Source organism: Garra rufa, unplaced genomic scaffold (genome assembly GCF_049309525.1).
Source record: "Garra rufa unplaced genomic scaffold, GarRuf1.0 hap1_unplaced_001, whole genome shotgun sequence".
NCBI classification, from domain to species: Eukaryota; Metazoa; Chordata; class Actinopteri; order Cypriniformes; family Cyprinidae; genus Garra; species Garra rufa.
Window position 1 is genome coordinate 20,582,546 of NW_027394276.1, and position 13,282 is coordinate 20,595,827.

The following is a 13,282-nucleotide window of genomic DNA, read 5'->3' on the forward strand; positions in this document are numbered from 1 at the left end:
CCATTTTAGTCTTGTAACTCGGCTGATAAGGCCGATTGTTACACTTGGATGGGAGACCGCCTGGGAATACCAGGTGCTGTAAGCTTTTGCCTTTTCTTCACTATTTATATAATGTGCTGGCTTTTACGGAGGCTGATCTTTAAATAGCCCACTTTTTGGAGCAGCCCTCGCTTACGGCCATACCGCGCTGAGAGCGCCCGATCTCGTCTGATCTCGGAAGCTAAGCAGCGTCGGGCCTGCTTAGTACTTGGATGGGAGACCGCCTGGGAATACCAGGTGCTGTAAGCTTTTGCCTTTTCTTCACTATTTATATAATATGCTGGCTTTTAGAAAGACGTGTTTTACCGCTCTATTTATTACAATCATTTAAATGTATTATAGAGTTTTAAGTGTTTTACATGTTTTTTAGGCCATTTTATTACTCTTAACATTTTAAGTGAGTGTGTGTCTTTAAAAAATGGATGGTTGGCCTGCCATGTGACTAGACACATGACAGGAAGCAGGAAGTACAACTGTATAAGAGAGCAGCATGACAAACAAAGGACAGTCACCAAACTGTTGGATTGAGGAGTTGCTAATTTTAGAGCTCACCTTTCCATTCACCACCTGCAAACTTTGGATTACACTTTCTGTGGATTGTATATACACCGGTGGACACTCACATTGGACTTATCAACACACTGGGATTCTTGGACTGTTTTTAGGGTATGGACAAATGAACTGTATTCTTTTAACAGCGTTTACCTTGTTTTATCGTGTTGTTTTAAAGTCTTTTATGTGAACCTTGTAAATAAACCAAATCTATTTAAACCAATCTTCTTTTATGTCTCATTCTTTTAACCACTAGTCATCTCTCACAGTTAAATCTGACCCCATTTTAGTCTTGTAACTCGGCTGATAAGGCCGATTGTTACACTTGGATGGGAGACCGCCTGGGATTACCAGGTGCTGTAAGCTTTTGCCTTTTCTTCACTATTTATATAATATGCTGGCTTTTACGGAGGCTGATCTTTAAATAGCCCACTTTTTGGAGCAGCCCTCGCTTACGGCCATACCGCGCTGAGAGCGCCCGATCTCGTCTGATCTCGGAAGCTAAGCAGCGTCGGGCCTGCTTAGTACTTGGATGGGAGACCGCCTGGGAATACCAGGTGCTGTAAGCTTTTGCCTTTTCTTCACTATTTATATAATATGCTGGCTTTTAGAAAGACGTGTTTTACCGCTCTATTTATTACAATCATTTAAATGTATTATAGAGTTTTAAGTGTTTTACATGTTTTTTAGGCCATTTTATTACTCTTAACATTTTAAGTGAGTGTGTGTCTTTAAAAAATGGATGGTTGGCCTGCCATGTGACTAGACACATGACAGGAAGCAGGAAGTACAACTGTATAAGAGAGCAGCATGACAAACAAAGGACAGTCACCAAACTGTTGGATTGAGGAGTTGCTAATTTTAGAGCTCACCTTTCCATTCACCACCTGCAAACTTTGGATTACACTTTCTGTGGATTGTATATACACCGGTGGACACTCACATTGGACTTATCAACACACTGGGATTCTTGGACTGTTTTTAGGGTATGGACAAATGAACTGTATTCTTTTAACAGCGTTTACCTCGTTTTATCGTGTTGTTTTAAAGTCTTTTATGTGAACCTTGTAAATAAACCAAATCTATTTAAACCAATCTTCTTTTATGTCTCATTCTTTTAACCACTAGTCATCTCTCACAGTTAAATCTGACCCCATTTTAGTCTTGTAACTCGGCTGATAAGGCCGATTGTTACACTTGGATGGGAGACCGCCTGGGATTACCAGGTGCTGTAAGCTTTTGCCTTTTCTTCACTATTTATATAATATGCTGGCTTTTACGGAGGCTGATCTTTAAATAGCCCACTTTTTGGAGCAGCCCTCGCTTACGGCCATACCGCGCTGAGAGCGCCCGATCTCGTCTGATCTCGGAAGCTAAGCAGCGTCGGGCCTGCTTAGTACTTGGATGGGAGACCGCCTGGGAATACCAGGTGCTGTAAGCTTTTGCCTTTTCTTCACTATTTATATAATATGCTGGCTTTTACGGAGGCTGATCTTTAAATAGCCCACTTTTTGGAGCAGCCCTCGCTTACGGCCATACCGCGCTGAGAGCGCCCGATCTCGTCTGATCTCGGAAGCTAAGCAGCGTCGGGCCTGCTTAGTACTTGGATGGGAGACCGCCTGGGAATACCAGGTGCTGTAAGCTTTTGCCTTTTCTTCACTATTTATATAATATGCTGGCTTTTAGAAAGACGTGTTTTACCGCTCTATTTATTACAATCATTTAAATGTATTATAGAGTTTTAAGTGTTTTACATGTTTTTTAGGCCATTTTATTACTCTTAACATTTTAAGTGAGTGTGTGTCTTTAAAAAATGGATGGTTGGCCTGCCATGTGACTAGACACATGACAGGAAGCAGGAAGTACAACTGTATAAGAGAGCAGCATGACAAACAAAGGACAGTCACCAAACTGTTGGATTGAGGAGTTGCTAATTTTAGAGCTCACCTTTCCATTCACCACCTGCAAACTTTGGATTACACTTTCTGTGGATTGTATATACACCGGTGGACACTCACATTGGACTTATCAACACACTGGGATTCTTGGACTGTTTTTAGGGTATGGACAAATGAACTGTATTCTTTTAACAGCGTTTACCTCGTTTTATCGTGTTGTTTTAAAGTCTTTTATGTGAACCTTGTAAATAAACCAAATCTATTTAAACCAATCTTCTTTTATGTCTCATTCTTTTAACCACTAGTCATCTCTCACAGTTAAATCTGATCCCATTTTAGTCTTGTAACTCGGCTGATAAGGCCGATTGTTACACTTGGATGGGAGACCGCCTGGGAATACCAGGTGCTGTAAGCTTTTGCCTTTTCTTCACTATTTATATAATATGCTGGCTTTTACGGAGGCTGATCTTTAAATAGCCCACTTTTTGGAGCAGCCCTCGCTTACGGCCATACCGCGCTGAGAGCGCCCGATCTCGTCTGATCTCGGAAGCTAAGCAGCGTCGGGCCTGCTTAGTACTTGGATGGGAGACCGCCTGGGAATGCCAGGTGCTGTAAGCTTTTGCCTTTTCTTCACTATTTATATAATATGCTGGCTTTTACGGAGGCTGATCTTTAAATAGCCCACTTTTTGGAGCAGCCCTCGCTTACGGCCATACCGCGCTGAGAGCGCCCGATCTCGTCTGATCTCGGAAGCTAAGCAGCGTCGGGCCTGCTTAGTACTTGGATGGGAGACCGCCTGGGAATACCAGGTGCTGTAAGCTTTTGCCTTTTCTTCACTATTTATATAATATGCTGGCTTTTAGAAAGACGTGTTTTACCGCTCTATTTATTACAATCATTTAAATGTATTATAGAGTTTTAAGTGTTTTACATGTTTTTTAGGCCATTTTATTACTCTTAACATTTTAAGTGAGTGTGTGTCTTTAAAAAATGGATGGTTGGCCTGCCATGTGACTAGACACATGACAGGAAGCAGGAAGTACAACTGTATAAGAGAGCAGCATGACAAACAAAGGACAGTCACCAAACTGTTGGATTGAGGAGTTGCTAATTTTAGAGCTCACCTTTCCATTCACCACCTGCAAACTTTGGATTACACTTTCTGTGGATTGTATATACACCGGTGGACACTCACATTGGACTTATCAACACACTGGGATTCTTGGACTGTTTTTAGGGTATGGACAAATGAACTGTATTCTTTTAACAGCGTTTACCTCGTTTTATCGTGTTGTTTTAAAGTCTTTTATGTGAACCTTGTAAATAAACCAAATCTATTTAAACCAATCTTCTTTTATGTCTCATTCTTTTAACCACTAGTCATCTCTCACAGTTAAATCTGACCCCATTTTAGTCTTGTAACTCGGCTGATAAGGCCGATTGTTACACTTGGATGGGAGACCGCCTGGGATTACCAGGTGCTGTAAGCTTTTGCCTTTTCTTCACTATTTATATAATATGCTGGCTTTTACGGAGGCTGATCTTTAAATAGCCCACTTTTTGGAGCAGCCTTCGCTTACGGCCATACCGCGCTGAGAGCGCCCGATCTCGTCTGATCTCGGAAGCTAAGCAGCGTCGGGCCTGCTTAGTACTTGGATGGGAGACCGCCTGGGAATACCAGGTGCTGTAAGCTTTTGCCTTTTCTTCACTATTTATATAATATGCTGGCTTTTAGAAAGACGTGTTTTACCGCTCTATTTATTACAATCATTTAAATGTATTATAGAGTTTTAAGTGTTTTACATGTTTTTTAGGCCATTTTATTACTCTTAACATTTTAAGTGAGTGTGTGTCTTTAAAAAATGGATGGTTGGCCTGCCATGTGACTAGACACATGACAGGAAGCAGGAAGTACAACTGTATAAGAGAGCAGCATGACAAACAAAGGACAGTCACCAAACTGTTGGATTGAGGAGTTGCTAATTTTAGAGCTCACCTTTCCATTCACCACCTGCAAACTTTGGATTACACTTTCTGTGGATTGTATATACACCGGTGGACACTCACATTGGACTTATCAACACACTGGGATTCTTGGACTGTTTTTAGGGTATGGACAAATGAACTGTATTCTTTTAACAGCGTTTACCTTGTTTTATCGTGTTGTTTTAAAGTCTTTTATGTGAACCTTGTAAATAAACCAAATCTATTTAAACCAATCTTCTTTTATGTCTCATTCTTTTAACCACTAGTCATCTCTCACAGTTAAATCTGACCCCATTTTAGTCTTGTAACTCGGCTGATAAGGCCGATTGTTACACTTGGATGGGAGACCGCCTGGGATTACCAGGTGCTGTAAGCTTTTGCCTTTTCTTCACTATTTATATAATATGCTGGCTTTTACGGAGGCTGATCTTTAAATAGCCCACTTTTTGGAGCAGCCCTCGCTTACGGCCATACCGCGCTGAGAGCGCCCGATCTCGTCTGATCTCGGAAGCTAAGCAGCGTCGGGCCTGCTTAGTACTTGGATGGGAGACCGCCTGGGAATACCAGGTGCTGTAAGCTTTTGCCTTTTCTTCACTATTTATATAATATGCTGGCTTTTAGAAAGACGTGTTTTACCGCTCTATTTATTACAATCATTTAAATGTATTATAGAGTTTTAAGTGTTTTACATGTTTTTTAGGCCATTTTATTACTCTTAACATTTTAAGTGAGTGTGTGTCTTTAAAAAATGGATGGTTGGCCTGCCATGTGACTAGACACATGACAGGAAGCAGGAAGTACAACTGTATAAGAGAGCAGCATGACAAACAAAGGACAGTCACCAAACTGTTGGATTGAGGAGTTGCTAATTTTAGAGCTCACCTTTCCATTCACCACCTGCAAACTTTGGATTACACTTTCTGTGGATTGTATATACACCGGTGGACACTCACATTGGACTTATCAACACACTGGGATTCTTGGACTGTTTTTAGGGTATGGACAAATGAACTGTATTCTTTTAACAGCGTTTACCTCGTTTTATCGTGTTGTTTTAAAGTCTTTTATGTGAACCTTGTAAATAAACCAAATCTATTTAAACCAATCTTCTTTTATGTCTCATTCTTTTAACCACTAGTCATCTCTCACAGTTAAATCTGACCCCATTTTAGTCTTGTAACTCGGCTGATAAGGCCGATTGTTACACTTGGATGGGAGACCGCCTGGGATTACCAGGTGCTGTAAGCTTTTGCCTTTTCTTCACTATTTATATAATATGCTGGCTTTTACGGAGGCTGATCTTTAAATAGCCCACTTTTTGGAGCAGCCCTCGCTTACGGCCATACCGCGCTGAGAGCGCCCGATCTCGTCTGATCTCGGAAGCTAAGCAGCGTCGGGCCTGCTTAGTACTTGGATGGGAGACCGCCTGGGAATACCAGGTGCTGTAAGCTTTTGCCTTTTCTTCACTATTTATATAATATGCTGGCTTTTAGAAAGACGTGTTTTACCGCTCTATTTATTACAATCATTTAAATGTATTATAGAGTTTTAAGTGTTTTACATGTTTTTTAGGCCATTTTATTACTCTTAACATTTTAAGTGAGTGTGTGTCTTTAAAAAATGGATGGTTGGCCTGCCATGTGACTAGACACATGACAGGAAGCAGGAAGTACAACTGTATAAGAGAGCAGCATGACAAACAAAGGACAGTCACCAAACTGTTGGATTGAGGAGTTGCTAATTTTAGAGCTCACCTTTCCATTCACCACCTGCAAACTTTGGATTACACTTTCTGTGGATTGTATATACACCGGTGGACACTCACATTGGACTTATCAACACACTGGGATTCTTGGACTGTTTTTAGGGTATGGACAAATGAACTGTATTCTTTTAACAGCGTTTACCTCGTTTTATCGTGTTGTTTTAAAGTCTTTTATGTGAACCTTGTAAATAAACCAAATCTATTTAAACCAATCTTCTTTTATGTCTCATTCTTTTAACCACTAGTCATCTCTCACAGTTAAATCTGATCCCATTTTAGTCTTGTAACTCGGCTGATAAGGCCGATTGTTACACTTGGATGGGAGACCGCCTGGGAATACCAGGTGCTGTAAGCTTTTGCCTTTTCTTCACTATTTATATAATATGCTGGCTTTTACGGAGGCTGATCTTTAAATAGCCCACTTTTTGGAGCAGCCCTCGCTTACGGCCATACCGCGCTGAGAGCGCCCGATCTCGTCTGATCTCGGAAGCTAAGCAGCGTCGGGCCTGCTTAGTACTTGGATGGGAGACCGCCTGGGAATACCAGGTGCTGTAAGCTTTTGCCTTTTCTTCACTATTTATATAATATGCTGGCTTTTACGGAGGCTGATCTTTAAATAGCCCACTTTTTGGAGCAGCCCTCGCTTACGGCCATACCGCGCTGAGAGCGCCCGATCTCGTCTGATCTCGGAAGCTAAGCAGTGTCGGGCCTGCTTAGTACTTGGATGGGAGACCGCCTGGGAATACCAGGTGCTGTAAGCTTTTGCCTTTTCTTCACTATTTATATAATATGCTGGCTTTTACGGAGGCTGATCTTTAAATAGCCCACTTTTTGGAGCAGCCCTCGCTTACGGCCATACCGCGCTGAGAGCGCCCGATCTCGTCTGATCTCGGAAGCTAAGCAGCGTCGGGCCTGCTTAGTACTTGGATGGGAGACCGCCTGGGAATACCAGGTGCTGTAAGCTTTTGCCTTTTCTTCACTATTTATATAATATGCTGGCTTTTAGAAAGACGTGTTTTACCGCTCTATTTATTACAATCATTTAAATGTATTATAGAGTTTTAAGTGTTTTACATGTTTTTTAGGCCATTTTATTACTCTTAACATTTTAAGTGAGTGTGTGTCTTTAAAAAATGGATGGTTGGCCTGCCATGTGACTAGACACATGACAGGAAGCAGGAAGTACAACTGTATAAGAGAGCAGCATGACAAACAAAGGACAGTCACCAAACTGTTGGATTGAGGAGTTGCTAATTTTAGTGCTCACCTTTCCATTCACCACCTGCAAACTTTGGATTACACTTTCTGTGGATTGTATATACACCGGTGGACACTCACATTGGACTTATCAACACACTGGGATTCTTGGACTGTTTTTAGGGTATGGACAAATGAACTGTATTCTTTTAACAGCATTTACCTCGTTTTATCGTGTTGTTTTAAAGTCTTTTATGTGAACCTTGTAAATAAACCAAATCTATTTAAACCAATCTTCTTTTATGTCTCATTCTTTTAACCACTAGTCATCTCTCACAGTTAAATCTGACCCCATTTTAGTCTTGTAACTCGGCTGATAAGGCCGATTGTTACACTTGGATGGGAGACCGCCTGGGATTACCAGGTGCTGTAAGCTTTTGCCTTTTCTTCACTATTTATATAATATGCTGGCTTTTACGGAGGCTGATCTTTAAATAGCCCACTTTTTGGAGCAGCCCTCGCTTACGGCCATACCGCGCTGAGAGCGCCCGATCTCGTCTGATCTCGGAAGCTAAGCAGCGTCGGGCCTGCTTAGTACTTGGATGGGAGACCGCCTGGGAATACCAGGTGCTGTAAGCTTTTGCCTTTTCTTCACTATTTATATAATATGCTGGCTTTTACGGAGGCTGATCTTTAAATAGCCCACTTTTTGGAGCAGCCCTCGCTTACGGCCATACCGCGCTGAGAGCGCCCGATCTCGTCTGATCTCGGAAGCTAAGCAGCGTCGGGCCTGCTTAGTACTTGGATGGGAGACCGCCTGGGAATACCAGGTGCTGTAAGCTTTTGCCTTTTCTTCACTATTTATATAATATGCTGGCTTTTAGAAAGACGTGTTTTACCGCTCTATTTATTACAATCATTTAAATGTATTATAGAGTTTTAAGTGTTTTACATGTTTTTTAGGCCATTTTATTACTCTTAACATTTTAAGTGAGTGTGTGTCTTTAAAAAATGGATGGTTGGCCTGCCATGTGACTAGACACATGACAGGAAGCAGGAAGTACAACTGTATAAGAGAGCAGCATGACAAACAAAGGACAGTCACCAAACTGTTGGATTGAGGAGTTGCTAATTTTAGAGCTCACCTTTCCATTCACCACCTGCAAACTTTGGATTACACTTTCTGTGGATTGTATATACACCGGTGGACACTCACATTGGACTTATCAACACACTGGGATTCTTGGACTGTTTTTAGGGTATGGACAAATGAACTGTATTCTTTTAACAGCGTTTACCTCGTTTTATCGTGTTGTTTTAAAGTCTTTTATGTGAACCTTGTAAATAAACCAAATCTATTTAAACCAATCTTCTTTTATGTCTCATTCTTTTAACCACTAGTCATCTCTCACAGTTAAATCTGATCCCATTTTAGTCTTGTAACTCGGCTGATAAGGCCGATTGTTACACTTGGATGGGAGACCGCCTGGGAATACCAGGTGCTGTAAGCTTTTGCCTTTTCTTCACTATTTATATAATATGCTGGCTTTTACGGAGGCTGATCTTTAAATAGCCCACTTTTTGGAGCAGCCCTCGCTTACGGCCATACCGCGCTGAGAGCGCCCGATCTCGTCTGATCTCGGAAGCTAAGCAACGTCGGGCCTGCTTAGTACTTGGATGGGAGACCGCCTGGGAATACCAGGTGCTGTAAGCTTTTGCCTTTTCTTCACTATTTATATAATATGCTGGCTTTTAGAAAGACGTGTTTTACCGCTCTATTTATTACAATCATTTAAATGTATTATAGAGTTTTAAGTGTTTTACATGTTTTTTAGGCCATTTTATTACTCTTAACATTTTAAGTGAGTGTGTGTCTTTAAAAAATGGATGGTTGGCCTGCCATGTGACTAGACACATGACAGGAAGCAGGAAGTACAACTGTATAAGAGAGCAGCATGACAAACAAAGGACAGTCACCAAACTGTTGGATTGAGGAGTTGCTAATTTTAGAGCTCACCTTTCCATTCACCACCTGCAAACTTTGGATTACACTTTCTGTGGATTGTATATACACCGGTGGACACTCACATTGGACTTATCAACACACTGGGATTCTTGGACTGTTTTTAGGGTATGGACAAATGAACTGTATTCTTTTAACAGCGTTTACCTCGTTTTATCGTGTTGTTTTAAAGTCTTTTATGTGAACCTTGTAAATAAACCAAATCTATTTAAACCAATCTTCTTTTATGTCTCATTCTTTTAACCACTAGTCATCTCTCACAGTTAAATCTGATCCCATTTTAGTCTTGTAACTCGGCTGATAAGGCCGATTGTTACACTTGGATGGGAGACCGCCTGGGAATACCAGGTGCTGTAAGCTTTTGCCTTTTCTTCACTATTTATATAATATGCTGGCTTTTACGGAGGCTGATCTTTAAATAGCCCACTTTTTGGAGCAGCCCTCGCTTACGGCCATACCCCCACCTGAGGCGCTAGAGAGCAAACAGGAAGTGAGTTGGCAGTTTGTAGTGTGCAGTAGGTGAGATAGGCTCACCATTTTTCTGGGTGTTTTTTCACATTTATTTTGTTTGTTTTTTTAGTTAGAAAAAGTTTTTTTTTTGAGGAAGGTTTTTTTTAACCCCAAACAGGTCTTTCTGTTTGGGGTTTGAGACAACCAAAATATGGATTTAATGGACAAAGAACACGGACTGGTAAAACAACATGAGATGGGAAATGCGGAACCAGGATTTGTTGCAGACATAACTGAAAGGAATATAAATGAAAGACATGGAGAAAACAATAATGAAACTTGGGCGACGGTGGTTTCAAGGAGGAAACAAGAAAGAAAAACAACTGGACAAGAACGGAAAGGAGATCTACAATCAACTGAAGGTATTGGAATTGAGAAAGAAGTTGGAGAAAAAAGAAATGTTTTATCTCAACGACAACAAATGATACAGAAATTAAGCAAACAAACAAGGTATCAGAGGGAATACAAGAAAGAAGCAACATTAACAATGACTGTTAAAGATATAGAAAATATAACAATAATAATGATAATTAAAGCAGTTGAAGAGAAAGTTGGAATGGGAAAATTGATCGGACTGAGAAGAAAAAATAATTATGATTTTGAAATGACTATGGAAAGTGAGATGGACTGTGATTTGCTGTTGAATGGAATAATGATAAACGGACAAGAATGTGAGATAAGGAAATTGTGTGCAACAGAAAGAATGGTGTCTTTCTTGAGTCTGCCCAGCTATATAGAAGATGAGGAAATCAGTCAAAAACTAATCAATTGGGGTGTAACTCCCATTCTACCACTAAGAAGAAGATATCATCCCGGGACAACGGTGGCAGACGGAACACGATTTTTGAGGGTAAAGTTTCCACAAGAGGTGACGTCTTTACCATACAACACAAGCTTCAGGACTGAAGAAGGAGTGCAGTACTTCAGAGTGATTCACGATAATCAAGTGAAGACATGCAGGATCTGTGTAAGTCCGGAGCATGAAAAAAAGGACTGCCCACAATTCACATGCAGAAATTGTCTTGAGCAGGGGCATTATGCGCGAGACTGTAAAGTCCCGCGGTGCCAAGGCTGCCAAAAGACAATGTTAAGATGCAGATGCGAGATAGAAGACGAGGAAAATGAAGATCCAGGAATGGAAATACAAGAGGTAATGGGAGTTACAACAATTGAGAGGTTAAATGACTCACAAAGGCAGACGCAAGGAGAGGACGAGAAACAAGATGACGAGGAAGAGGAGAACAACAACATAGATGAGAATAAAGAAAAGAAGGAAGATAAAGAACAAGGAATTGAGATGGGAGGAGGAGCGAACAAAGAGGATATAAATTTGATTAAAGAAGGATTTTCTAAGGAACAGGACGATGTGGACACTAATGAACTGGACTACGAAAAAGGACAAGAAAAAGAAAAAGCTGAGGATAAGGGAATAAAGACACTGACTGAGGTAAGAGGAGCAGACAATGGGGGGGAAATTTGTGGAATGGAAAACAAAGGAAAAGAAAGACTGAATAGATGTGTAAAAACAAGAAAAGATGGCTTAGACATTCAACAGGTTCTTAAAAGGCAGAAGATAAGAAGAGAAGAGCAAAAGGAAAGACTGGAGAGGAGGAAAGCTGAAATGGGTGAAGTAAAAAATACTTTTTTGAAAGACAATGAAACGGATTGAATGGTGGGTTTTGGTTTTTCCAATCTTTTCTTTAATGAGCTCTATATCAATTGTATCGCTGAATGCTAGAGGATTATCCAAATGTCAAAAGTTTGAAAGATTAATGTGTCTGACCAAAAAATGTGATGTGCTATGTTTACAAGAAACGAAATGGGAAGATAAAATAAGTGATGAAATTAGAAAATTATGGAACGGAGAAATATATAGTAACTGTGATATGGAAAGGAAGAGAGGGGTAGCTATTTTAATAAGAAAAGGAGTATTTGAAGAAGTAAATATAGATTATAAAGACACAAAGGGAAGAATAATAATTGTTAAATTTGTGTGTAATGGAAAAGAAATGAAAGTGTGTAATATACATGCACCAAATGATGAAAGAGATAAATTTAATTTTTACAGGGATATGAATGAGTTAATAGAAAAACATGACAACATTATGGTGTTAGGTGATTTTAACACTGTAATACAGAGAATTGATGTAGATGATTCAATGGGATTTAGAAGAGATAGAGGGAGGAATGAACTACATAACATAATGGAGAAATATAATATGGTGGATGTGTGGAGAGAGAGGAATGGTATGAAAAGAGAATATTCAAGAAGACAAATTGTTGACAGAGTTCTAAAGCAAAGTAGAATAGACTTATTTTTATGTAATAAAAAGGAAGCATATTATGTCACTAAGGCGTCTTACAAAAATTATAGTGAGAGTGATCATGATTTTTTATGGATATTGATGAATTTTAATGAGGCTGATAAAGGACCAGGGGTGTGGATATTAAATGCAGAACTTCTAAAAAATGAAATATACAGAATGGAAATAGAAAGTATAATAATTAATAGTGTAAATGAGGAAATGTATGAAATGGAAAAAGGGTTTTGGTGGGACATTCTAAAAAAAAGAATAAAAAAATTCTCAATGGAATATTCAAAAAAATGGCAAAAAGTCAAAAAGATGAAAGAAAATAAGATCAAAAAAGAGTGGGATGAAGAAATGAGGAAAGTAAATGAGCATGATGAAAATATTGATAAGATAATAGAATTACAGGAAGAATTAAAGAAAATAGAAGAAGAGAAGTGTAAAGGAGCAATAATAAGAAGTAGGGCGAAAGACATTGTAGAAGGAGAAAGAAGTACAAAATATTTTTATGAATTAGAAAACACAAGACAGAGAGCAGATATAATAAAAAGTATTAAAACAGAAGATGCAAGGATTGTAGAAGATAAAACAGGAATTTTGGAAGAAGTCAGAGAATTCTATAAGCATTTATTTACCAAAAATGAGATAGTTTTAGAAGATGAGGAATTTGTATTAAGTAAAATACAGGTTAAAGTTAATGAGGGAGACAAAGAAATGTGTGAGAGTGAGATTACGGAATTAGAAATAGGAATTGCAATTGATCAACTGAAAAATGGTAAAAGTCCAGGAATAGATGGATTAACAGCTGAATTTTATAAGGTTTTTAAAGATGTGTTATGTCCAATTTTAAATGAAATATTTATAGATAATTTTAAAAAAGGGAATTTAACGAATAGTATGAAGAAAGGTATGGTGAAAATAATTTACAAGAAAAAAGGTGATAAGAGAGACCTGAAAAACTACAGACCACTAAGCATGTTGAATACAGATTATAAAATATTAG

At 39.4% G+C, this 13,282-nt stretch overlaps 15 non-coding genes across 15 annotated transcripts; all 15 read left to right on the plus strand.

Moving 5' to 3' along the window:
• Window positions 1–169: 169 nt before the first annotated feature.
• LOC141302833 (5S ribosomal RNA) lies at window positions 170–288 on the plus strand. Its single transcript, XR_012342819.1, has one exon. It is a non-coding gene; the product is annotated as a 5S ribosomal RNA (ribosomal RNA).
• A 753-nt stretch (window positions 289–1,041) lies between these two features.
• On the plus strand, window positions 1,042–1,160 carry LOC141302834 (5S ribosomal RNA). The gene has a single exon (XR_012342820.1). It is a non-coding gene; the product is annotated as a 5S ribosomal RNA (ribosomal RNA).
• Window positions 1,161–1,913: 753 nt separating this feature from the next.
• LOC141302836 (5S ribosomal RNA) lies at window positions 1,914–2,032 on the plus strand. Its single transcript, XR_012342822.1, has one exon. It is a non-coding gene; the product is annotated as a 5S ribosomal RNA (ribosomal RNA).
• Window positions 2,033–2,116: 84 nt separating this feature from the next.
• LOC141302838 (5S ribosomal RNA) lies at window positions 2,117–2,235 on the plus strand. The gene has a single exon (XR_012342823.1). It is a non-coding gene; the product is annotated as a 5S ribosomal RNA (ribosomal RNA).
• Window positions 2,236–2,988: 753 nt separating this feature from the next.
• LOC141303122 (5S ribosomal RNA) lies at window positions 2,989–3,107 on the plus strand. The gene has a single exon (XR_012343106.1). It is a non-coding gene; the product is annotated as a 5S ribosomal RNA (ribosomal RNA).
• An 84-nt stretch (window positions 3,108–3,191) lies between these two features.
• Window positions 3,192–3,310, plus strand: LOC141302839 (5S ribosomal RNA). The gene has a single exon (XR_012342824.1). It is a non-coding gene; the product is annotated as a 5S ribosomal RNA (ribosomal RNA).
• Window positions 3,311–4,063: 753 nt separating this feature from the next.
• On the plus strand, window positions 4,064–4,182 carry LOC141302840 (5S ribosomal RNA). The gene has a single exon (XR_012342825.1). It is a non-coding gene; the product is annotated as a 5S ribosomal RNA (ribosomal RNA).
• A 753-nt stretch (window positions 4,183–4,935) lies between these two features.
• On the plus strand, window positions 4,936–5,054 carry LOC141302841 (5S ribosomal RNA). The gene has a single exon (XR_012342826.1). It is a non-coding gene; the product is annotated as a 5S ribosomal RNA (ribosomal RNA).
• A 753-nt stretch (window positions 5,055–5,807) lies between these two features.
• Window positions 5,808–5,926, plus strand: LOC141302843 (5S ribosomal RNA). Its single transcript, XR_012342829.1, has one exon. It is a non-coding gene; the product is annotated as a 5S ribosomal RNA (ribosomal RNA).
• A 753-nt stretch (window positions 5,927–6,679) lies between these two features.
• On the plus strand, window positions 6,680–6,798 carry LOC141302844 (5S ribosomal RNA). Its single transcript, XR_012342830.1, has one exon. It is a non-coding gene; the product is annotated as a 5S ribosomal RNA (ribosomal RNA).
• Window positions 6,799–6,882: 84 nt separating this feature from the next.
• Window positions 6,883–7,001, plus strand: LOC141303159 (5S ribosomal RNA). The gene has a single exon (XR_012343142.1). It is a non-coding gene; the product is annotated as a 5S ribosomal RNA (ribosomal RNA).
• An 84-nt stretch (window positions 7,002–7,085) lies between these two features.
• LOC141302845 (5S ribosomal RNA) lies at window positions 7,086–7,204 on the plus strand. Its single transcript, XR_012342831.1, has one exon. It is a non-coding gene; the product is annotated as a 5S ribosomal RNA (ribosomal RNA).
• A 753-nt stretch (window positions 7,205–7,957) lies between these two features.
• Window positions 7,958–8,076, plus strand: LOC141302846 (5S ribosomal RNA). Its single transcript, XR_012342832.1, has one exon. It is a non-coding gene; the product is annotated as a 5S ribosomal RNA (ribosomal RNA).
• Window positions 8,077–8,160: 84 nt separating this feature from the next.
• Window positions 8,161–8,279, plus strand: LOC141302847 (5S ribosomal RNA). Its single transcript, XR_012342833.1, has one exon. It is a non-coding gene; the product is annotated as a 5S ribosomal RNA (ribosomal RNA).
• Window positions 8,280–9,032: 753 nt separating this feature from the next.
• Window positions 9,033–9,151, plus strand: LOC141303373 (5S ribosomal RNA). Its single transcript, XR_012343354.1, has one exon. It is a non-coding gene; the product is annotated as a 5S ribosomal RNA (ribosomal RNA).
• Window positions 9,152–13,282: the final 4,131 nt, after the last annotated feature.